The sequence below is a fragment of the Aotus nancymaae genome, unplaced genomic scaffold, assembly GCF_030222135.1.
Source record: "Aotus nancymaae isolate 86718 unplaced genomic scaffold, 86718_ANA_hifiasm-v0.15.2.pri h1tg000108l, whole genome shotgun sequence".
Taxonomy (NCBI): Eukaryota; Metazoa; Chordata; class Mammalia; order Primates; family Aotidae; genus Aotus; species Aotus nancymaae.
The window spans coordinates 33,211,743-33,236,545 of NW_026988523.1; the positions used below are offsets into that span (position 1 = coordinate 33,211,743).

Here is a 24,803-nt window from a genome sequence, read left to right on the forward strand (position 1 = left end):
GAGCCGAGATCAAGACACTGCACTCCAGCCTAGCGACAGAGTGAGGCTCAATTCCCTACCCCTCAAAAACGAAAGAAAAAGTATATAACCTCATATTTACCTCCTAATAAAAGAAAAAAAAACACAGATATTTACAACAAAAAATACATACATCCAAAGACTACTGCTTGTAAAGATGTAGCAAGAACAGAAATTTACAGGCTTTAACAAAAAGATACAAGTTTCCAGTCAAATTAAGGAACTTCCTCCAGAGTGCAACCTGATAAACTCTTACTATAGGATTAACCAGTTTGGAAGTTCCCTCCCATTCCAAACTCTCTCCATCAGTGCTACCATAAGAGACGCTCTTTCTGTTTTGAATGGTCAGAAGCAAAAATAAACTCACATAAAACCACTGCAACAGTATGACCCATACTTTATTCCTTTTTTTTTTCAGAGAGTCTTGCTCTGTCTCCTAGGCTGGAGTACAGTGGTGCGATCTCAGCTCCCTGCAACCTCCACCTCCAGGGTTCAAGAGATTCTTCTACCTCAGCCTCCTGAGTAGCTGGGATTACAGGTGCCAGACACCACGCCCAGTTACTTTCTGTATTTTTAGTAGAGATCGGGTTTCATCATGTTGGCCAGGCTGATCGCGAACTCCCGACCTCATGTGATCCACCTGCCTCAGCCTCCCAAAGTGCTGGGATTACAGGCGTCAGCCACTGCGCCTAGCCCCATATTTTATTCTTGAATAAGCTTTCTCATTTCCACCTAACACAAAAGCTGCTTCATAAATATCACACCTAGGAAGCACATAAAGAGAATTTAAGAAGAGACATCAGTCCTGGCTCAGTGGTTCACACCTGTAACCCCAGCACTTTGGGAGGACAAGGCAGGCAGATCATGAGGTCAAGAGATTGAGACCATTTTGGCCAACATGGTGAAACCCCATCTCTACTATAAATACAAAAGTCAGCTGCACATGGTGGCGCACACCAGTAGTCCCAGCTATTCAGGAGGCTGAGGCAGGAGAATCACTTGAACCCGGGAGGCAGAAGTTGCAGTGAGCCGAGATCACACCACTGTACTCCTGCCTGGCTAGAAAGTGAGACTCTGTCTCAAAACAAAAAAGAAAAAAAGAAAAGACATCACACTAAACTGACTCTGTCTCAAAACAAAAAAGAAAAAAAAAAAAGACATCACACTAAACTGAGCAGAATTATAATTTCTAAATGAATGCTGACCCCCTAATCGCCAATGAAAGATACAATCACTACTAATGAACCCCAAATTGGTAACACTTGCAATGTATGGACACTCAGAACAATCTCTAATTTTTCCTTCCTTCCATGTGCTAGTTGACTGTCCTTTTGTACAATTCTAACTCTGGCAGATGGCAGGGAAAGAATACTGCATTTTGATAATATCATACTAAACAAAAAAGAAGAAATAGAGAAAAGGGGGGAGACTCAAATGAGTAGCTAATAGATATTATTCATTCTATTATCTGGCTTTTTGCTTCTCCTTAAGAACAACCCCTCTCCCTCACGCACCCTTGTACCCTTGGCAATTCTGAATGATTAGAAACAGTTGCAGTTGGCTGGGCGCGGTGGCTCACACCTGTAATCCCAGCACCTTGGGAGGCTGAGGCGGGCGGATCACTTGAGGTCAGGAGTTCCAGATCAGCCTAACCAACATGGTGAAACCCTGTCTCTACTAAAAAAAAAAAAAAAAAAATACAAACGTTAGCTAGGTATGGTGGTGGCCACCTGTAATCTCAGCTTGTCAGGAAACTGAGGCATGAAAATCACTTGAACCTGGGAGGTGGAGGTTGCAGTGAGCAGATTATCTCGCCACTGCACTCCAGCCGGGGCTACAAAGGCCTGTAATTCCAGCACTCTGGGAGGCCAAGGCAGGCAGATCACCTGAGGTCAGGAGTTCAAGACCAGCTTGGCCAACATGGTGAAACCCCATCTCTACTAAAAATACAAAAAAATTAGCTGGGCATGGTGGCGTGCGCCTGTAATCCCAGCTACTCAGGAGGCTGAGGCAGGAGAATGGCTTGAACCTGAGAAGCAGAGGGTTGCAGTGAGCCAGGAACATACCATTGCACTCTAGCCTGGGCGGCTGAGTGAGACTCCGTCTCAAAAAAAAAAAAAAAAACCCACAATGTGGCCTGTCCCCTGCCTCCTTGCTCCCCACCCCTAAGTATCTTAACAAACTACAGCCTGTAAAATCCAGGAGGCATTTCTCTTTAAACCATTCTTTCCTCAAGCACATACATCTTTGAATGGGAACAGAAAGAAGAGACCCACCAGTCTGGACAACAGAGGGAGACTCAATCTCAATAAAAAAATACAAAAATTAGCCAGATGTGGTGGTGCACACCTGCTACTCAGGAGGCTGAGGTGGGAGGATAGCCTGAACCTGGGAGGTCGAGGCTGCAGTAAGCCATGATCACATCACTGCACTCCAGCCTGGGTGACAGAGAGAGACCCCATCTCAAAAAAAAAAAAAAAAAGTTAAAAAAAAAAAGAGACCCAGAATAGTTACTACTTCCACTAGGAACATGGTCAATACCACTTGCACACAGAAGCGCTCTCATTTTGCCACAACACAAATACCTCTTTATCTAAGAAAGCAAGAAAAAAACGTATGTATGGGTGTGTCAAAAGGGTATATTTCTCGCTCTAAGCCTCCCCACTCTCCTTGTCCATCAGCCCAAGCAAGCAGAGATGACACAGACTTCCTTATATAATGGCCTGTGATTTCCTAGACTGCAGGCCTTTCCCTTTGTGTTCTGTATACACTTAACACACACGAGCGCGCGCACATTCTCATTGCTTTGCAGCCCCTGGCATGATGCCAACACTCAGTCAGCTGGTTGACTCCATTCACAGAGCAGGGTTGGAGCTGACATGAAAAAGGGGAGGGGTAGAGAGGGTAAGGGGGAGCTAGAACCATCACTGCTACAGACAAAAGAAATTTTTAAAAAGGGGGGAGGGAGAAAGAGAAAACCTTAATATAACACTCTCCTTATTGCTACAGCTTGAAGACAACTAGAAGCCAGAGACCCTTACCATTATACAAATGGATGAAGCAGAGGGAAAGAAGATCCAAACCGAAAGGAGCTTTGTATGAGAAACAATTCTGCAACAAAATTTTTTAAAGCAACAGTGTTTATTACTTCAATTCTATTAGAAACCTCAGCATATTACCTTCTACACATAGCCTAAAACCACTAGGAAGAGCTCGAAGAGATTTCAAGTTTCTGCTTTTAGCAGAGAAAAATAAGGGGTAGGGAGGGCAAGACAATTAAAAGTACTTACAGGTATACATTTTTCTGTTCCCTCCTCTAGCTTCCAGGAAAATGTGAGAAACAATAAACAGAGAAAGAGAACAGAAAAAGGAGGAAAATAACGAGATGGGGTTAGTTTTTTGGGTGTGTGTGTGTATGTGTGTGTAGGGTTGTGTGTGTGTGGAAAGTCCCCTTTCTTTCTCTTTTCTATCGTAAGAGACACTCTTTCTGTAGCACAGAGGTGGCCCCATGCGTGCCAGCCCCCTTGAGAGACCTGCACAAACCCGGTCTCCAAGCGGGCACTGCCCTGCCAATCACATGGCGTACTGTTATATTAAACAAAAGAAACAGGGGGATGCTTACTTTTACCCATGATGCCTAGCGGGGGCAGGAGGGAGGGAGAGAAAAACCAGTTGTAGCCGGTTTATAACCTCAGGACATGGAATTATCTCTTAATTTTTAAAAGTCATTTGTGGTACAAAAAAGTCTGCTAGTCTCCCCACCCTAACTATCCCCCCATTATTGTGGCCTAGTGCCAAACTTTGCCTTCATGAATGAGAGCTAGTTTCCTCTCAAATCATGCTGCTTTAACTATTTAGTTTCCAAAGCCAACATCCAAGATAGAAATTCACAGCATCAATACCAAAGCACATTCCAAATTACAATAAAATGAAAACATACTGCCCACCAAACTTCTTTTCTTTATCCCTATTGCTAGTGCTAGGGAACAGGTACTAAAAAGATAGCAGGTGTATTCATTAATTTTGTTTTTTCCTGAAGTTGTCCTACAGGTAGGACATCTGATTTAACCTTATTAATAGACACCATTCAGGGCAGTTGAATCCACTCCTAACACAAATCCTAGCAAGGTTTCACAGAAAAGTAGTCAAGACAGTATATGCACACTCTTTAAAAAAAAACAGCCTAGGCCTTTGTTATGTATATTTTACTGCAATTAGAAAAAATTTTTAATGGTTTAGGCCCAGTCATAGTATCACTGTAGTATTATTCCACTTTCCTGTGTCACAGCTAGAACACTCTTTCCACTCCAGCGCATCCTCACCTACCATATCCCACTTACCACACACATCCCTATGTCATTCTATAGACAGATCCAGATGCTAGATATATCTGAGCATGGTCTCTGATTAACTTTCCTTTTCCTGTTTTAGAGCAATTGGTTCCAATCATTTTATAAGGACTTTTCACTTCCCCGAAGTACTGATAGGGGGTCAGAAAATAGTGGGGAAGAAATCTAAGCAAACCAAAGAGGAAGAAAGGCAATGGTAATTGTTTTCTTGGTGCTCTACTGGCTGAGGACCTTTGCTCTAGGATCTCTGTCTATCTGATGAACTAGTTATAAACAAGGAATAACAAGCGGGGAGGGATTTTCTTACTTTCAACTGATATCTTTTATGAATATGTCATCCCAAATGTTTGCCTCATTTGGACCTCTGAAACTTACATCATACTTACTGCCTCCATCAGTGTCTCTCACAAAGCCCTTGTTTTTCTCAAATATTAAAGTTTCTAAAGAATTTAGAGAAAAATAATCATCGCCCTACTCAAAAATATTAATTTGTAAATAAAAGTTTTCCTGAGCCATATAATATTAACTTCAATTTTCAGAAAACTAACACTGAGCTAAACTGAAAATAGGTAGTACTGGCCACTGGCATAAGAGAAACTCAACAATTTACAAACTACAAAGAAAAACCTGTTATTTATAACACAAGCTGATCTTCAAGTACTTGATACCGTACTATCTCCGTCACAATAAGGTGCTCTTAATAGAGGACCATCAGAGGTATCGAGATCTAGACACTGCTATCATTTTACAATATAAAGGAAAACATGATAAATGTGGCAAGGAAAATAGATTATTTGTTCTCATTCACATTTCCACAAGAGATCAATTATGAATTTAAAACTGAAGCTCACTAGGCTCCATGTTGATGAGGGTAAGTAGGATTGTCTTTTTTTTTTCTTTCTTTCTTGAGACACTCACTCTGTTGCCAGGTTGGAGTGCAGTGGTGCAATCTCGGCTCACTGCAACCTCCACCTCCCAGATTCAAGCAATTCTCCTGCCTCAGCCTCCCAAGTAGCTGGAACTACAGGCTCGTGCCACTATGCCTGGCAGATTTTCATATTTTTAGTAGAGACGAGGTTTCACCATGTTGCCCAGCATGGTCTCGATCTCCTGAGCTGGTGATCCGCCCACCTCGGCCTCCCAAAGTGCTGGGATTAAGGTGTGAGCCATGACACCCAGCCGACTGTCTATTTTTTAACAACCCATTCAAAGATCATGCCCACTTAAGTCTGCTGAATACATCTGACTGCATTGGTCAATTTTTTTTATCAGTTTTTAATATAAAAAGCTTAGATACAATTAAGCTGTCTGTAGCAATTACCATTAGTTTAAATTTCCAACATTGTAGAGGCTCAGGCAGTACTCTACATTTACTCTATCTCCCTCTGTATATTAGATTGATTAGTAGTCCAGAGGTACTACAGATGCTCTCAAGCCAACAGGTATCTTCAGGGCCTTGGAAAATTAAGAACTATACAGCAGGCAGAAACGCTACTCTTTTCAGCTAAGTCATACCAAAGACCGAAGTAACTGTGTGAGGTGAAAACGAAATTTAAAAATACTTCCTTTTGGTAAATATTACTCAAGTTGTGATGCCCTAAAGAATACCAAGTTATCTAAAGTTAAGAAAAACATCTACATTCACTGTGCATTTAATGCACTAAGCCAGGAAGGTAGGACCTTTTCTTATTTCTTTATTTTTTTGAGATAGAGTCTCACTCTGTTGACCAGGCTGGAGTGCAGTGGCACGATCTCGGCTCACTGCAACCTCCACCTCCCAGGTTCAAGCTATTCTCTTGCCTCAGCCTCCCAAGTAGCTGGGATTACATAGGCCCACCACCACGCCAGGCTAATTTTTGTATTTTTAGTAGAGACAGGGTTTCACCATGTTGTCCAGGTTGGTCTCAAACTCCTGGTCTGAACTGATCTGCCCGCCCTGCCCTCCCAAAGTGCTGGGATTACAGGGGTGAGCCAATGTGTCCAGCCCTTTTCTCCTTTTTTCTAGATATGGAAATTAATTCAGTGAAACTTTAAAAAAAAAATAAAGGAGCCCATATACTTTCCACTATACCATGATGCCTTGAGCATTTCTCAGCAAACACTCAAGAATCCAGTTCTCCAGGGTAACCATGCTTGCCTTGACAACCTCCACCTTACCCACTGGATTAAAGAAAATACTAGCCAAATACAATGGAAGTAAAAACATATAAACTCTTTGACAGGCATGTATGATTTCTAATCATAGACAGTTTCATCCAGGACTACTTCTGAAAGGCTAAGGACATGAGCTTTAAGTCAGTGACAAGTAAAGAAAAAATATTTAAATTTAAAAAAAGGGGCCAGGCATGGTAGCTCACGCCTGTAATCCCAGCACTTTGGGAGGCTGAGGTAGGTGATGTCCTGAGGTTAAGAGTTTGAGATCAGCCTGGCCAACTTGGTGAAACCCTGTCTCTACTAAAAAGAGAAAAATTAGCTGAACATGGTGGCGTATGCCTGTATTCCCAGCTACTCAGGAGGCAGAGGCAGGAGAATCGCTTGAACCCAGGAGGCAGTGAGCCAAGATCACGCCACTGCACTCCAGCATGGGCGACAGAGCAAGACTCCATCTCAAAAAAAAAAAAGGAAGACTAAAGATGTACAATCTGGATACAAAAAGAATTTGATTAATGATGTCTGAGAGGATCAAATCACAAAGAATAGCATAAGAAAAGAGGTGATTATCTAGGCTTAGGCAACAGAGTTCAAATTAATTGCAATTGAATGCTTAAAGGTACTCCTACAAAAGAAATATAAACTTCATAGAATTAAACACTTAACAAAAACTCAATAATATCAGAAACTGGCTAAAAAAAAAAGTCTTTATATTTGCCCTTTACAAATTTTATAAGTAACTTGCTAAATCTTTGAGCCCATTTTAACACACAATTCTATGTTGCTTAACAACAGGGATACATTCTGAAAAATGCATGATTAGGCAACTTCATTGTTGTGTAAATATTGTAAAGTATACTTAAAAACACCTAGATGGTATAGCCTATTGCTCCTATGCTAGAAACCTATACAGTCTATTACTGTATTGGCAATTATAACACAATGGTATTTGTTTAAACATATCTAAACATAGAAAATGTAAGGCAAAAAAGTATGATGTGATAAACTTAAGGGACTACCATTATGTGGGGCATGGCTGTATATCCTTGGACTCAGCAAGTAGATCAGTATTAGAACCATTACAAAGGCTGAAAAATGGCTTTTTTTTTTTTTTAACCATCTAACCAAGAGAAAAAAAATAGCTATTTTGGCCTGGCGAGGTGGCTCACGCCTGTAATCCTAGCACTTTGGGAGACTGATGTGGGTGGATCACCTGAGGTCAGGAGTTCAAGACCAGCCTGGCCAACATGGTGAAAACCCATCTTTAAAAAAAAAGAAAAAAAAAACAGCTATTTTTTAAAAAGCCAACATGATACTGAAACATGGATAAATGGTTAACTTATTCACTGGTGTCCAAGAAAGCAAGCCAATATTTGTTTATCTAGCTGTTAGTCCTCTCCTATGTCCTTACAGTCCAGTCTGCTTTGAGTGGGTCTACTCTATTTGGAGATAATCAGATCATGATGCTTCAAAATTACTATTACAACAACAAATCAGATCACAGAAGAGCAAAATCCCATTCATATGGTCAAAAAGTTGCAATTTTTCTTCATTAGGTTAAAAAAAGCTCAACTAGTCAAAAGAAAACGTCAGTTCTTAGGAGATGAGGATTCCTCTCCACATGTATAGAAATAGTACACCAGGCAATTTAATACAAAGAAAACCATTTGCTTTCCCAATCTCTGATACACAAATTGGGAATTACACCCAAGCTAATGTGCACTGGTGAGTTATCTGGAAAAAGGCAATTAGTGCTAACAAGAAACGTCAGTTTTCAATCACTTGGGAGTTACAAATTAATGACTGATTGACAATTGAAGTAAGTTTCTACCACTATTTGGGAAAATGTATCAAAATTTTAGCTCAAGTAAAAACTAGGTACACTACTTTATAAAGTAGAATATGGACTGAGTCTTAACACAGACACAAGAAATGAGAAAAAGACTTCCAGTGCTGAGACAGCATTTAAATTAGGTAGTTTTGTTTTTCTCAAAGTAGTACTCCTATTTTTTTTTTAAAGAGACAAGGTCTCGCTATGTTGCCCCAGTGGCTGGGGCTAAGATGTGTGCCACTGTACACAGTCAAAGCATATTCCTTAATGTGTTAACTGATTATGGGTTTACAGGAAGTAAGATAACTTCTTTAAAGACCATAGAGGCCATAAAGACTTCTACTGATTCAAGTACTGCAAATAAGCATAAAAAATTACAGCAGGCCAGGTGTGGTGGTTCGTACCTGTAATCCCAGTACTCTGGGAGGCGAAGTCGGGTGGATCACTTGAGGACAGGAGGTGGAAACCACGGTGGCCAACATGGTGAAACCCTGTCTCTACTAAAAATACAAAAACTAGCCAGATGTGGTGGCACATGCCTGTAGTCCCAGCTACTCAGGAGGCTGAGCCAGGACAATCGCTTGAACCCAGGAGGCAGAAGTTGCAGTGAGCCGAGATCACGCCACTGCACCACTCCAGCCTGGGTGACAGAACAAGACTTGGTCTCAAAAAAAAAAAAAAAAAAAGATAACAAGAAACAGGCTTTCTTGCTTCCCAGCCATCTTGGCAGCTGCTCTTGATTGGGGGCCATCCTGAACCTAAGGAAGAAAGTTGGTAACCGCAAAGAAGATGAAAAAGCGGCTGGAGTTGATCAACTCTAAGCTCCAACTTATTTAAAGTGAAATTGGTCATCCTCGCCAACAACTGCCATTCTTTAAGGAAATCCAAAATAAAGTACTAAACACCATGTTGGCCAAAACTGGCATCCATCACTACAGTGGCAATAACTGTCAGGCATGCAGAAAATACTACAGAGTTTTCACACTGGCTATCGTTAAGCCAGGTGATTCTGATATCATTAAAAGCAAGCCAGAACAGACTGGCAAAAAGTAAACCATGCAAAATTTTTCTTTAATAAAACTTGCTGCCAGGCACAGTGGCTCATGCCTATAATACCAGCACTTTGGGAGGCCAAGGCTGCGGATCACCTAAGGTCAGGAATTCAAGACCACCCTGGCCAATATGGTGAATACCCCATCTCTACTAAAAAGATAAAAATTAGCTGGATGTGGTGGCACGTACCTGTAATCCCAACTACTTGGGAGGTTGAGGCACGAGAAACACTTGAATCCAGGAGGTAGAGGTTGCAGTGAGCCAAGATCGCACCAATGCACTCCAGCCTCAGTGACAGTAAGACTTCATCTCAAAAAAATAATAAATAAAAATAGGACAGGCACAGTGGCTCACACCTGTAATCCCAGCACACTGGGAGGCTAAGGCAGGAGGATAACCTGAGGTCAAGAGATCGAGACCAGCCTGACCAACATAGCAAAACCCTGTCTCTACTAAAAATACAAAAATTAGCTAGGTGTGGTGGTGGGCGCCTGTAATCCCAACTACTTGGGAGGTTGAGGCAGGAGAACTGCTTGAACCTGGTGGGTGGAGGTTGCAGTGAGCCGAGATCACGCCACTGCACTCCAGTCTGGGCGACAGATCGAGACTCCATCTCCAAAAAAAAAAAAAAGGAAAAAGAAAAGAAAAAGAGAAAAAGATAAAGGAAAGGAAAGGAAGGGAAAAATAAGAAAAGGGAAGGAAAAAAAAGGAAGGGAAAGAAAAAAGGGAAGGCAGCCAGGTGCAGGGGCTCACACCTGTAATCCCAGCACTTTAGGAGGCCGAGGCAGGGGGGATCACCTGAGGTCAAGAGTTTGTGACCAACCTGACCAACATGGAGAAAGCTCGTCTCTACTAAAAATACAAAAATTGGCCGGCTACTCAGGAGGCTGAGGCAGGAGAATCACTTGTACTTGGGAGGCGGAGGTCGCGCCATTGCACTCCAACCTGGGCAACAAGAGCAAGACTCTGTCTCAAAAAAAAAAAAAGGCCGGGCACAGTGGCTCAAGCCTGTAATCCCAGCACTTTGGGAGGCCAAGGTGGGTGGATCACGAGGTCAAAAGATCGAGACCATCCTGGTCAACATGGTGAAACCCCGTCTCTACTAACACAAAAAATTAGCTGGGCATGGTGGCGCATGCCTGTAATCCCAGCTACTCAGGAGGCTGAGGCAGGAGAATTGCCTGAACTCAGGAGGCGGAGGATGCGGTGAGTCGAGATCACGCCATTGCACTCCAGTCTGGGTAACAAGAGCGAAACTCCATCTTTAAAAAAAAAAAAAAAAAAGACCAGCCTGGCCAACACAGTGAAACCCTGTCTCTACTCAAAATACAAAAGTTAGGCATGGTGGCGGGCGCTTATAATCCCAGCTACTCGGGAGACTGAGGCAAGAGAATCACTTGAACCTGGGAGGCAGAGGTTGTAGTGAGCTGAGATTGTGCCACTGCACTGACAGCCTGGGCAACAAGAGTGAAACTCCCTCTCAAAAAAAAAAAAAAAAAAAAAAGCGGGGGGTAGGGGGACAGATGAAAAAGGGGAGGGGAGGGGAGGGGAAGGGAGAAGGGCAAGAGGAGAAAAGAAAGAGAAAGAAGGCCGGGCGCGGTGGCTCAAGCCTGTAATCCCAGCACTTTGGGAGGCTGAGGCGGGTGGATCACAAGGTCAGGAGTTCAAGACTAGACTGGCCAACATGGTGAAACCCCGTCTCTGTTTAAAAAAAAAAAAGAAAGAAAGAAAAAGAAAGAGAAAGAAATAGATTAAGTTCTGTCTCCAAAGAAAGAGATGTCCTTGGGCCAGATATGGTGGCTCACACCTGTAATCCAAGCACTTTGGAGGCCTGTAATCCAAGCACTTTGGAGGCCAAGGCAGGCGGATCACCTGAGGTTGGGAGTTCAAGACCAGCCTGACCATCTGACTACCTAACATGGGGAAACCCCATCTTTAAAAAAAAATAAATTAAATAAATTTTAAAAGAAAGAAAGAGATGTCCTTTTTCACTGTAAACTTTTTCCAATTGTGAATTCTGTACCATGTGCATATATCATCTATCCAAAAACTGACTAAAATTTTAAAATAAAAGCAATCGTTAGGTTTAACATAATTATTAAAAGACATAAGCACAATGAAAATTAGGGACAGAGTTTCCAGGCCTAACCAGAAGTAGCGTAAGAGTAAGATAGGTAACAAGACTATTATAGTATATAAAACAATAGTTAAGGAAAGACACACTAAAGGCTAAAGATTAGATATCAAGGAAAAAAGATCTAGGTGACCAAATATTAAATAAACTAGTAAGTATTCCCTCCTACTGAATCCAAGGGAAAAATAAATAAACTGTTAAGGGGTCTTTCAGGGTTCACCTAGAACTCTTTAGACTGTAAATGGATACATGAAAACATAGATGCTCATAACAAATGACTAGTAAATGGTCAAGAAGCTTAACATCAGAACTGATGAACAAGATATGCCAATGTAAAATTCTGGACATTCATCACTCCTGTCCAATAATATTATAAAATAAGAATTTGGTCATCAAAATGGGCTCAACATTAGTAACCAGTAAACTTGTAAGAAATCATCTCTTTTTTGTCTTTTTTTTTTTTTTTGAGACGGAGTCTGGCTCTGTCGACCAGGCTGGAGTGTGGTGGCGCAATCTCGGCTCACTACAACCTCCAGCTCCCTGATTCAAGCAATTCCCCTGCCTCAGCCTCCCAAGTATCTGGGATTACAGGTGCACACCACCACACCTGGCTTTTTTTTTTGTATTTTTAGTAGAGACAGAGTTTCACCATGTTGGCCAGACTGGTTTTGAACTCCTGATCTCAGGCAATCCACCTGCCTCAGCCTCCCAAAATGCTGGGATTACAGGGGTGAGCCACCACACCTGGCCTTTTTTTTTTAGTTTTTGAGACAGAGTCTCCCTCTGTCACCCAGTCTGGAGTGAAGTGGCAGTCTTGGCTCACTGCAACCTCTGCCTCCCGGGTTCAAGCGATTCTCCTGCCTCAGCCTCCTGAGTAGCTCAGACTGCAGGCTAACACCACCATGCCTGGCTAAATTTTGTATTGTTAGTAGAGATGGGCTTTCACCATGTTGGCCAGGCTGGTCTCGAACTCCTGACCTTGTATTCTACCCACCTCAGTTTCCCAAAGTGCTGGAATTACAAGTGTGAGTCACCACACCCAGCCAAGAAACTTTCTTTGTTGAAATGAGGAGGCCGGGCACGATGGCTCATGCTTGTAATCCCAGCACTTTGGGAGACAGAGGTGGGCAGATCACCTGAAGTCAGGAGACTGAGACCAGCCTGACCAATGGAGAAACCCCGTCTCTACTAAAAATACAGCACTGATGAGCACATGGGGCCTACAGGAAAAACAGACACTTTTCCTCAATTTAGTGATAAAGATTTGTCCAAATTCTGACTGTTGTTACTAGAATTTGCTACAGTGGGCAGGTTTACCATTTTACTGGGCAGTAAATATTCACTTTAAAAAGTTTATCCCAGCAGGACACAGGCCAGGCTCATGCATGTAATCCCAGCACTTTGGGAGGCCGAGGTGGACAGATCAGTTGAGCCCCGGAGTTTGAAACCGGTCTGGGCAACATGGCAAAACACAGTCTCTAGAAAAAAATACGAAAAGTTAGCTGGGCAGGGTGGCACACACCTGTGTCCCAGCCACTCAAGAGGCTGAAGTAGGAGAATCACTTGAGCAGAGGCAGAGGCTGCAGTGAGCAGAGATCATACCACTGCACTCCAGCCTGGGTGACAGAGCAAGACTCTGTCTCAGTAAAATAAGTTTACCCCTTTTCCTAAGTAAATCTGAGCTTTTAAAAAAGTTTACTCTTGGCTAGGTTCAGTGGCTCAGGCCTGTAATCCCAGAACTTTGGGAGGCCAAGGTGGGTGGATCACGAGGTCAGGGGTTCAAGACCAGCCTAGTCAACATGATGAAACCCTATCTCTACTAAAAATACAAAAATTAGCCAGGCGTGGTGGTGGATGCCTGTAATCCCAAACTACTCAGGAGGCTGAGGTAGGAGAATCGCTTGAATCCAGGAGGTGGAGGTTGCAGTGGGCCGAGACCACGCCACTGCACTCCACCCTGATCAACAGAGTGAGAAACCCTCCACAAAACAGTTTATTCTTAAGAGTTTTCTATAATGTTAGTTAAGGGCTTGTAAAAGAAAAGAAAAAGTTTTCTGCAGGCAAGGCACAGTGGCTCATATCTGTAATCTCAGCACTTTGGGAGCCTGAGGCGGTAGGATCACTGGAACCCAGGAGTTTAAGGTTATCTGGGCAAACTAGTGAGACCTCGTCTCTACAAAATTTTCAAAAATTAGCCAAACATGGTGATATACAACTACAGTCCCACCTATTTGGGAGGCTGGGGTGGGAGGATCACTTAAGCCCAGGAGGCAAGGTTGGGAGGGGTTTGCAGTGAGCCATAATTGCGCCACTGCACTCCAGCCTGGGTGACAGAAAAAGGGTTCTCTGCAAACATATTTTTTTATAAAGGTTTCACACAAAAGTTTCAAAAGCAGTCCGGGCTTGGTGGCTCACACCTGTAATCACACCACTTTGGAAGGCCGAGGCGAGTGGATCACCTGAGGTCAGGAGTTCAAGACCAGGCTGACGAACATGGCAAAACTCTGTCTCTACTAAAAATACAAAATTAGCCAGGCATAGTGGCACATGCCTATAATCCCAGTTATTCAGGAAGCTGAGGCAGGAGAATCACTTGAACCAGGGAAGCAGAGGTTGCAGTGAGTTATGCCACTACATGCCAGCCTGGGCGACAGAGCAAGACTCTGACTCAAAAAAAAAAAAAAGTTTCAAAAGCAGAACGGGGTTTTCAACAATTTAAGGTGGCCAAACTTGGTGGCTCATGCCTGTAATCCCAGTATTTTGGGAGGCTGAGGCAGGATGATCACTTGAGCCCAGAACTTCAAGACCAGTCTGGGCAATAAAGCAAGACCTTTACAAAAAAAATAGCCAGGCATGATAGTGTGTGCCTATTATCCTAACTACTCAGGACGTTAAGGAGAAAAGATGGCCTGAGCTCAGGAGTTCAAGGCTGCAATGAGCCACAATAGCACCACTGTACTCCAGCCTAGGTGACCTTGCCTCCAAAAAACAAACACACAATTTAATGTATCACTTTTTGTCACAATCACAACGAAACCTCACTAAGAGAGCATGAGTTCTCAAATTCCATACGATTTGACATTTGGGGCCAGTTAATTGTTTATTGTAGGGAGCTCTACCATGCACTGTAGGATGTTTACCACCACCTCTGACTCTATAACAGATATGAACGGCACAACCACCCTAGTTTCAAAAACTAAAAATGTCAGCCGGGCACAGTGGCTCACACTTGTAATCCCAGCACTCTGGGAGGCTGAGGTGGGCAGATCACTTGAGGTCAGGAGTTTAAGAGCAGCCTGGTCAATATGGGTGAAACCCCGTCTCTACTGAAAATATAAAAATTAGCCAGGAGTGGTGGCATGCACCTGTAATCCCAGCTACTCAGAAAGCTGAGGCAAGAGAATTACTTGAACCGAGAGATGGAAGCTGCAGTGAGCTGAGATCAAGTCACTACACTCCAGCCTGGGCAACAGAGCAAGATTCCGTCTTCAAAAACAAAAATGTTGTCCCTATACACTGCCAAATGTCCTCCAAGGTACAAGTCTTCCCAGCTGAGAACCACTATATTAAACACCACCAATATGATTTTATCTTAAAGGAGGTCTGTGGCTATGATTACCAATTCTCAACCTTGTAGCTGAATACAAATACTACCAGAGGAAGTCAGAATAGTTACCTGTTGGAGTGGAGGAGGGTAATGACTAGGAGAGAACATAAAGACTTCTGGGACTCAGCACAGTGGCTCACAACTGTAATCCCAGCACTTAGGGAGGCCAAGGAGGGCAGATCACTTGAGATTAGGAGTTTGAAACCAGCCTGACCAGCATGGTGAAACCCCATCTCGTCTCTAGTAAAGATACAGAAATTAGCCGGGCGTGGTAGCACATATCTGCAGTTCCAGCTACTTGGGAGGCTGAGGCAGAATACCTTCAACCCGGAAGGCAGAGGTTGCAGTGAGCCGAGTTTGTGCCACTGCACTCCAGCCTAGGTGACAGAGTGAGACTTCGTCTCAAAAAACAAAAAAGACTTCTGGGTAGAAGTAATCTTCTATATCTGGGTGGTCACCTTATAATAAAACTACTTTTCTGTAGGTATATTATACCTCAGTTAAAACAAATTTTTTACAGGCCGGGTGCAGTGGCTCACGCCTGTAATCCCAGCACTTTTGGAGGCCAAGGCAGGCAGATAGCTGGAGGTCAGGAGTTCAAGACCAGCCTGACCAACATGGAGAAATCTTGTCTCTACTAAAAATACAAAATTAGCTGGGCATGGTGGCACAGGCCTGTTAATCCCAGCTACTTGGAAGGCTGAGGCAGGAGAATAGCTTGAACCTGAGAGGTGGAGGTTGCGTGAGCTGAGACTACATCATTGCACTCCAACCTGGGCAACAAGAGCGAAACTCCATCTCAAAAAAAGGTTTACGGGCTGGGCGCAGTGGCTCACACCTATAATCCCGGCACTTTGGGAGGCTAAGGTGTTAAGGTGGGTGGATCACAAGGTCAGGAGATCAAGACCATCCTGGCCAACATGGTAAAACCCCGACTCTACTAAAAATACAAAAATCAGCCAGGCATAGTGGCGCCACCTGTAGTCCCAGGTATTCGGGAGGCTGAGGCAGGAGAGAATTGCTTGTACCAGGAGGCGGAAGCTGCAGTGAGCCGAGATCGTGCCACTGCACTCCAGCCTAGGTGACAGAGCAAGACTCAATCTCAAAAAACAAAAAAAAAATATTTACAAAAACTGATAAACAAGAGCTTGGTAGTATATCCTTGGCTTAATGCTGATGACAGTCAGGTACAACAGGTACAGAACCAACCAGGAGTGGTGGCACATGCATGTAACCCCAGTTACTCAGGAGGCTGAAATGGGAGGATCACTTAAGCCCAGGAGATTGGGGCTGCAGTGAGCCATGATTATGCCACTGCACTCTAACCTGGGCAACAGAGTGAGACCCCGTCTCCAAAAAACATAAAATAAAATAAAAAGAATGGAAACATCTGAGGGGCAAAGGAGACATGTTACTAAAAATTTACTGACAATATAATGATTTACTATTGAATCCAAGATATGCAGTATTTGGGTCCTTCCTTTATCCATATAGCTTCAGTTAACTATACTTTTTATCTACAAAGAGTTCCAAGTCTGAGCTGGATCAGGGCTAAGGTCAGGGCTGGATATCCTGTTCATTGAGACTTTTATACCTCTGACTTTGGAAATAAAAAAGGCTCTTCAAAAATCCATCTGGACCAGGCATAGTGGCTCATGCCTATAACCCCAGCACTTTGGGAGGATGAGGTGGAAGGACCACTTGAACCCAGGAGTTAAAGACCAGCTTGGGCAACATAGCAAGACTCTATCTTTACAAAAAAAAAAAAAAAAAAAAAATTAGCCAGGTGCTGTGGCATGTGCCTGTAGTCCAAGCTCCTCAGGAGGAAGATGTGGGAAGATCACTTGAGACCAAGAGTTCTAGGCTGCCGTGATCTTGCCACCGCACTCCAGCCTGGGCAACAGAGTGAGATCCTGTCTTTTAAAAAGATTTTTTTTAAAATCCATCTAACAAGGAAGTCGCTAAACAGCATTAAAGAAAGCTGCATGAGGCCTGGCGCAGTGGGTTACATATGTAATCCCAGCACTTTGCCAAGGCAGGAGGATCATGAGGTCAGGAGATCGAGACCATCCTGGCTAACTGGTGAAACCCTGTCTCTACTAAAAATACAAAAAATTAGCCGGGTGTGGTGGCACGTACCTGTAGTACCAGCTACTCGGGAGGCTGAGGCAAGAGAATCTCCTGAACCCAGGAGGCAGAGGTTGCAGTGAGCCAAGATTGTGCCACTGCACTCCAGTCTGGGTGACAGAGCAAGACTTCGTCTCCAAAAAAAAAAAAAAAAAAAAAAAAAGCTGAATGAGATGAGGTATTGGATTCTATAATCCAGATATTGGATCCTAATATTAAGACAGTTGACTATCCTGAATCAAAAGCACCACTCAAAGAACTAGATTCTCCACTCCAACAAATAGGTCAGACAAAGGGGATAATCTGAAACAAAAAGGAAAGTAAGAGGGACCATAAAAAACAGAATAGGTTGAGGGCCTGTAAGAGTGAACAGGAAAATCTGCAAGGTCAAGGAAGCATCTCCTAATACTGACTGAAATATTAACTACAGTGAGTTCAGGAGATCTTGCTATATTCTACTAACAAATTCATGTTTCTTTTTTTTTTTTTGAGGACCACAAACATTTTTACTTTTATTGTATGTACTTCATGTTACACTCTACATTGTTCACTAGTCTGAGATGATACACAACATATAGAGGAATGTTATTTATAAAATACCCAAAACCTTTCAAGTTTTTGCTCATTAATTTCGCCATGTGCTAAGAAATAATTTATATCCCTGGGCACAAATTTCATTTCTTCCTTCATAATAACCACAATATGAAACAATTATTAGTAACTAAGTATTGCAAAAGATGCAAAAAAACACAAAAATGGAATGCAAGAGGAAAACAACCCATTTACATGGTAGTTTATAAACAAGCTAAGGCCTGAGAAATGAATTTTAGAACTAAATTCAATTTTTTCCATAAACCAAAGTTATATTATCTTACCTACAAATCATGTACAAATACTCGTGAAATGGGCTTAGAATAAACTCATTTTGAACCACTCAGCACAGTTCAAAGACAAAAAGCTAAGATCTTTTGTAGAGAAAAGGCTTTTTTAAAATTTCATAAATTTCTTAAGAAAAAAATGTCATCAAACTACATATTTTATACTTATTGCTTTTTACATCTAAGGCAACATTAGTAAGATTTATTTTTGAAGGATCTTTTTAAAGGTAAATTGGTTAAACAAATACTTCCAGATAATTAAAAAATATAGTGGTTATGGCTTTGAGAACTAAAATAGCTCTTAAAACACTTTTTTTTGAAAAGGAAGAAACAATGAAAAGCACTCAAATCATCTGATTTTGGTTTTTCTGTTTCTTCTAATATGATGAGAACACAATGATCTTATGAAATATGGGGAGAATGTGAACAGACAATTATCTCAAATAGGTTTACTTGACTTTTGGTGCTAAGTATCTGAGACTACCCAATGGGGGTGCAAGAGAAAAACTAGTGCTTTTTCAGGGAAATAACTGATGAAAGACTAAGTATTTTCTACAAAAAGTCAAAACTACACTCTATTGCTCTTAAGTGGAAGTTTCTGCTTCTCAAGAAAAATTTCTTCTATAGGGACCCAGAATTTGTGTCTTCTAAAAATATCAACTACATTGTAATGGATCGAATCACCACTTCTACAATATAGGTTAAGGTTTCAAAACTAGACAGCTGGCCAATACATTAAAAAAAAATTTTTTTAACTGCTGAAAAAGATATAGTTTCTCAGCAACTATGTTTCTATATTCAAATATTTCATTCCTTGGGCCTGGCACAGTGGCTCACACCTGTAATCCCAGTGCTTTGGAAGACATAGGTGAAAGGATGGCTTGAGGCTAGGAGTTCTAGACTGGCTCAAGCAACATAATGAGACTGTCTCAAAAAACAAACAAACAAACAAACAAAAAAAACCCAGGCCGGGCATGGTGGCTAAAGCCTTAATCCTAGCACTCTGCGAGGCTGAGGCAGGGCAATCACTTGAGTCCAGCAGTTTGAGACTAGCTTATGCAACTTGGTGAAACCCCATCTCTATAAAAGTACCAAAAAATTAACCAGCATATTCCTGTAGTCCCAGCTACTAGAGAGACTGAGGAGGGGGAGGATCGCTAAAACCCAGAGTTTAAGCCTATAGTGAGCTATGACTGTGCCACTGCATTCAGGTCAGGGCAACAAAGTAATAGCCTATTTCAAAAAAAAAAAAAGAAAGAATTAAATTATAATAAACTACAAAAATACAAATCCCAAATCACACAGCTCTGGTAGGTATTTAAAAGAGTCAAATCTTGGCTGGGTGCAGTGGCTCATGCCTATAATCCCAGCACTTTGGGAGGCCAAGGTAGGAGGACTGCGTGAGGCCGTAAGTTGGAGACCAGCCTGGCCAATATGGTGAAACCCCATCTCTACTAAACATACAAAAAAATTAGCCAGGCGTGGTAGGGCACGCCTGTAGTCCCAGCTACTCAGGAGGCTGAGGCACCAACAAAGATAACCTCCCTACTCTGACCCTACTCTAAGCAAGTGAAAGCCTCCTAATAAGTTCTAAATTCACTGAACAAAACCTAAATCTACTGAATAAAATGATCACCTTCACTGTAAAATCAGAGAAATGAGATGAGAAGGAAGACAAGTGACCTATCAGAGCAGGAAAATCAGTCAGCAAATAAATCTAACTCTTAGAAGGAATCTGCCCTTACCTGCTTTAATATCTCCATTCTCTGAAAATAGTATGACCCTGCTGATATAGTGTTGTTTGGCTCTCTGCCTCTGCCAGAAGCTCAACTAGGAACTGTACATCCTCCTGTATGTAACTGTACATTCATTACTCCTGAAGTTGCCTGATTTTAAAAGATTGTGATGACAAGAAATCAGATTATCAAAACGTGTAGACTAAAAATCGAGACATTTGAGAAATATTTCAAAGAAGAAAATTTTTTTTTATTTTAAAATGTATATTCCAGCTTGGTGAAATGGTTCAGGCCTCTAATCCCAGCTACTTGAGAAGCTGACACTAGAGGATTGCTCGACCCAGGAGTTTGAAGCTGCAGTGATCATACCTGCCTCTGCATTCCAGCCTGAGCAACATAGCACGATCACGTCTCTTAAAATAAAAATTTTAAAAAGTGGCCGGGTGCAGTGGCTCATGCCTATAATCCCAGCACTTTGGGAGGCTGAAGCAGGCAGATAATGAGATGAAGAGATTGAGACCATCCTGGCCAACATGGTGAAATCCTATCTCTACTAAAAATAACAAAAATCAGCTGGGTATGGTGGTGAACACCTGTAGTCCCAGCTACTGGGGAGGCTGAGGCAGGAGAATGACTTGAACTGGGGACGGGGAGGTTGCAGTGAGCTGACATCGAGCTACTGCACTCCAGTCTCCACTGCTGAGAGCAAGACTTTATCTCAAAAAAAAAAGCCTCCTTCGCCAGGTGCAATGGCTCACACCTATAATCCCAGCACTTTGGGAGGCCGAGGTGGGCGGACCACGTGAGTTCAGGAGTTTGAGATCAGCCTGACCAACATGGCAAAACCCCATCTCTACAAAATACAAAATAGGGAGGCATGCTGGTATGTGCCTTCCAGCTACTAGAGAGGCTGAGGCAGGAGAATCACTTGAACCTGGGATGCGAAGGTTGCAGTGAGCTGAGATCACGCCACTGCACTCCAGCCTGGGCAACAAGATCGAAACTCCCTCTCAAAAAAAAAAAGGCCTCCTTCTCTTTCCAATAATTGGGCTGTAGTCACATGGCTGACAATCAAAATCCAAAGACAAATGCTTTTTTGAAAGGAAATGCTAATAAGGTATATAAGTGTTCCCAAAGGCACTTGAAGACAGTTCTCATTGCTGGACAGCCACACTACTTTTCTGAAGTTTCGATTTCAACTGAGTTGTTTCAGAAACTCTTATAGCCTGTTGGTGTGAATGTAAATCGGTACAAATTTTTGGAGAATAACTTAACAAAGTCTAACAAAATTATAAAGGTGCAATTGGTTCACTAATTACACTTCTAGGAATTGTACCTACAAATATACTTAAATGTGTAAAGATCTATGTAAGATGTTTCACTGGAATGCTGGTTATCATAGCACATATATGCACAAATTACAAACACCCTGTTCCTCAGAAATGGACAGATTAAGCAAATTAAGGTATATCCATACAATAAAATATTATACAGTTACTAAAACAACGAGCTACAAATATATATATATATTTTGAGACAGTGTCTCACTTTGTCACTAGGCTGGAGTGCAGTGGCGCTATCTTGACTCACTGCAACCTCAGCTTCCCAGGTTCAAGTGATTCTCCTGCCTCAGCCTCTGGAGTAGCTGGGATTACAGGCAAGTGCCACCACTCCCAGCTAATTTTTTTTTTTTGTATTTTTAGTAGAGACGGGGTTTCACCATGTTGGTCAGGACAGTCTCAATCTCTTGATGTCGTGATCCGCCTGCCTTGGCCTCCCAAAGTGTTGGGATTACAGATGTGAGCCACTGCGCCCAGTCCTTTTTTTTTTTTTTTCTTTGAGACAGTCTCGCTCTGTTGCCCAGGCTGCAGTGCAGTGGCTCAGTCTCAGCTCACCGCAACCACAATCTCCACCTCCTGGGTTCAAGCAATTCTCCTGCCTCAACCTCCTGACTGAGTAGCTGGGATTACAGGTGAGTGCCACCATGCCCAGCTAATTTTTATATTTTTAGTAGAGACTTCACCATATTGGTCAAGCTGGTCTCGTAACTCCTAACCTTGTGATCCACCCGCCTCAGCCTCCCAAAGTGCTGAGATCACAGGCGTGAGCCATCGCGCCCAGCATATGCATTCTTTTTAAAAAAATTTTTTAATACAGGGTCTCGTTCTGTCACCCAGGCTGGAGTGCAGTGCTGTAATCACTGCTCACTGCAGCCTTGACCTCCCAGGCTCAAGCGAGCCTTCCCACCTCAGCCTCCTGAATATCTGGGACTACAGGCACATGCCACCACACCTGGCTAATTTTTGTCTTTTTGTAGAGCCAGGGTTTTGCCATGTTGCCCAGGCTCGTCTCAAACTCCTGGGCTCAAGTGATCTGCCCACCTCAGCCTCCCAAAGTGCTAAGATTACAGGTGTGAGTCACCTCATCTGGCCTATATCCATATGCATACATACATACACATGCAGAGATAAAAGGAGTATAGCATGATGCTTAAGACTTTAAGCTTAAGAGTCAGACTTCCTGATTCTGTATCCCAGCTGTTGCATTTCTAGGATTTATGACATTAGGCAATTTTTTTAAACCTCTGTGCCTCAGTTTTTCATTTAAATGGGAACAAGAATGACATCTACCTTTATAGAGTACAGTAAGGATTCAACGAGTTAACTAACTTAAAGTGCTTAGAATAGAGCCTGACACATAGAAAAATTCCTAAAGTTCCACTTTGTTTAAGAGATAGCTTCTCGCCGGGCGCAGTGGCTCACGCCTATAATCCCAGCACTTTGGGAGGCCGAGGCGGGTGGATCACAAGGTCAAGAGATCGAGACCATCCTGGTCAACATGGTGAAACCCCGTCTCTACTAAAAATACAAAAAATTAGCTGGGCATGGTGGCGCGTGCCTGTAATCCCAGCTACTCGGGAGGCTGAGGCAGGAGAATTGCCTGAACCCAGGAGGCGGAGGTTGCGGTGCGCCAAGATCGCGCCATTGCACTCCAGCCTGGGTAACAAGAGCGAAACTCCATCTCAAAAAAAAAAAAAAAGAGATAGCTTCTCAACTCTGTCACCCAGGCTGAAGCCAAAAATGTTTGTTATTATTTAAAAGATATCCATGGCCGGAAGCGGTGGCTCACGCCTGTAATCTCAGCACTTTCCGGGGACAGAAGCAGGTGGATCACCTGAAGTCGGGAGTTTAAGACTAGCCTGATCAACATAGAGAAACCCCGTCTCTACTAAAAATACAAAATTAGCTGGGCGTGGTGGCACATGCCTGTAATCCCAGCGAGTACTTGGGAGGCTGAGGCAGGAGAATCGCTTGAACCTGGAGGTGGAAGTTGTAGTGAGCCGACATCGTGCCACTGCACTCCAGCCTGGGCAATAAGAGCAAAACTCCATCTCAAAAATAATAATAATTAAAAAATAAAAAATAAATAAAACAGCTATGGGGTCTACAGCCATACCACCCTGAACATGCCCGATTCTGTCTTAAATGGCCATGAGGCAACAGAGACAATGAGGAGGAGAATAGAGGCCAATGAGATTGACTCAAAAAAAGAAAACAAACAGGCAGAATTTTTAGGATTTGGTAAGTCTATCACATTTAGAACCAAGGTGTAAAAAGTGCTGAATAAGGATACAATTCCTACCTAAGGGGCACTTGTTCCTAATACGCCAGTTAATTAACTTATAAACATATTGTACCTAGTATTGTAGTTATCTTATTTCATTTTTTTGAGACAAGGTCTCACTCTGTCACCCAGGCTGGAGTGTATATACTGGCTCAAACACGGCTCAATGCAGCCTCAACCTCCTGGTCTCAAGGGATTCTCTCACCTCAGCCTCCTGTGTAGCTAGGTCCACAGGTATGTACCACAGGCACATACCACCATACCCTGCTAATTCTTCTTATATTTTTTGTAAATGAGGTCTCACTTTGTTACCCAGGCTAGTCTCAAGCTCCTGGGCTCAAGCTGTCTCCCAAAGTGTTGCGATTACACATGTGAGCTACCAAGCCCAGCTGCAGTCTTTTAATACAGGTAGTCTCTCGTCTACTGACTGCATCTTCTGTAATTTCTCTTCATATCCTCTACAATACCGATGTTTATATCTTTACACACTACCTTTACATAGTAGGTATACAAGAAATGTTTCAGGCCTTTGCAGTTTCCCACAACCAGATTTCAGTGGTTACAAACTAAGCAGCTCTGACAGGCAGGACAAGAGACCAGACCCAAGTTTCTCTTTATCAGAGCAATTAACTGTCATTTTTCTTTTCTTTTTCCTTTTTTTAAGACGGAGTCTCGTTCTGTTGCCCAGGTTGGAGTGCAGTGGCACGATCTCAGCTCACTGCAACCTCCGCCTCTTGGGTTCAAGCAATTCTCCCGCCTTAGCCTCCCAAGTAGCTGGTGTACACCATCATGCCGAGCTAGTAAAGACGGGGTTTCGCCGTGTTGGCCAGGCTGGTCTTGAACTCCTGACCTCAGGTGATTGCATCTCCCTCGGCCTCCCAAAGTGCGGGATTACAGGTGTGAGCCACCACACCTGGCCCAACTGTCATTTTTCAGGACAATAGGCCTAAGACAGAGAAAAGCAACCGAGATCTTTACTCCAGAAATTGGAAAAATAAACCCGTATCATTGCTCAGAGCCCTGGATTTTCTGCCATAGTTTGGGATTTAGGATTACAGATGAAATTATAAAAGAAGACTTCATGAACTAGGCAATCGGTATTCTTAACTAAGTTTAAGTACTTAGTACTTAAAGCCTAAGTACTTTAAAGTACTTTAAGTTGAGTACTAGTAGTACTCAAATTGTTCAATGTTAACAGAATAACAGCAATGAGTCATTAAACAGCAGATTTGCAAGCAATAGGAAAAGTACAGAATTTCTGTAACAGGACTTTACTATATGCCTAAATATTCTTC

At 42.7% G+C, this 24,803-nt stretch overlaps 1 protein-coding gene and 1 pseudogene across 1 annotated transcript in view; one reads left to right on the forward strand and one right to left on the reverse strand.

Moving 5' to 3' along the window:
- GATAD2B (GATA zinc finger domain containing 2B) overlaps nt 1-24,803 on the reverse strand; it is a 120,728-nt gene that overhangs the window by 75,154 nt on the left and 20,771 nt on the right. The window lies entirely within an intron of this gene.
- Nucleotides 8,234-9,402, forward strand: LOC110569404 (large ribosomal subunit protein eL30-like; annotated as a pseudogene).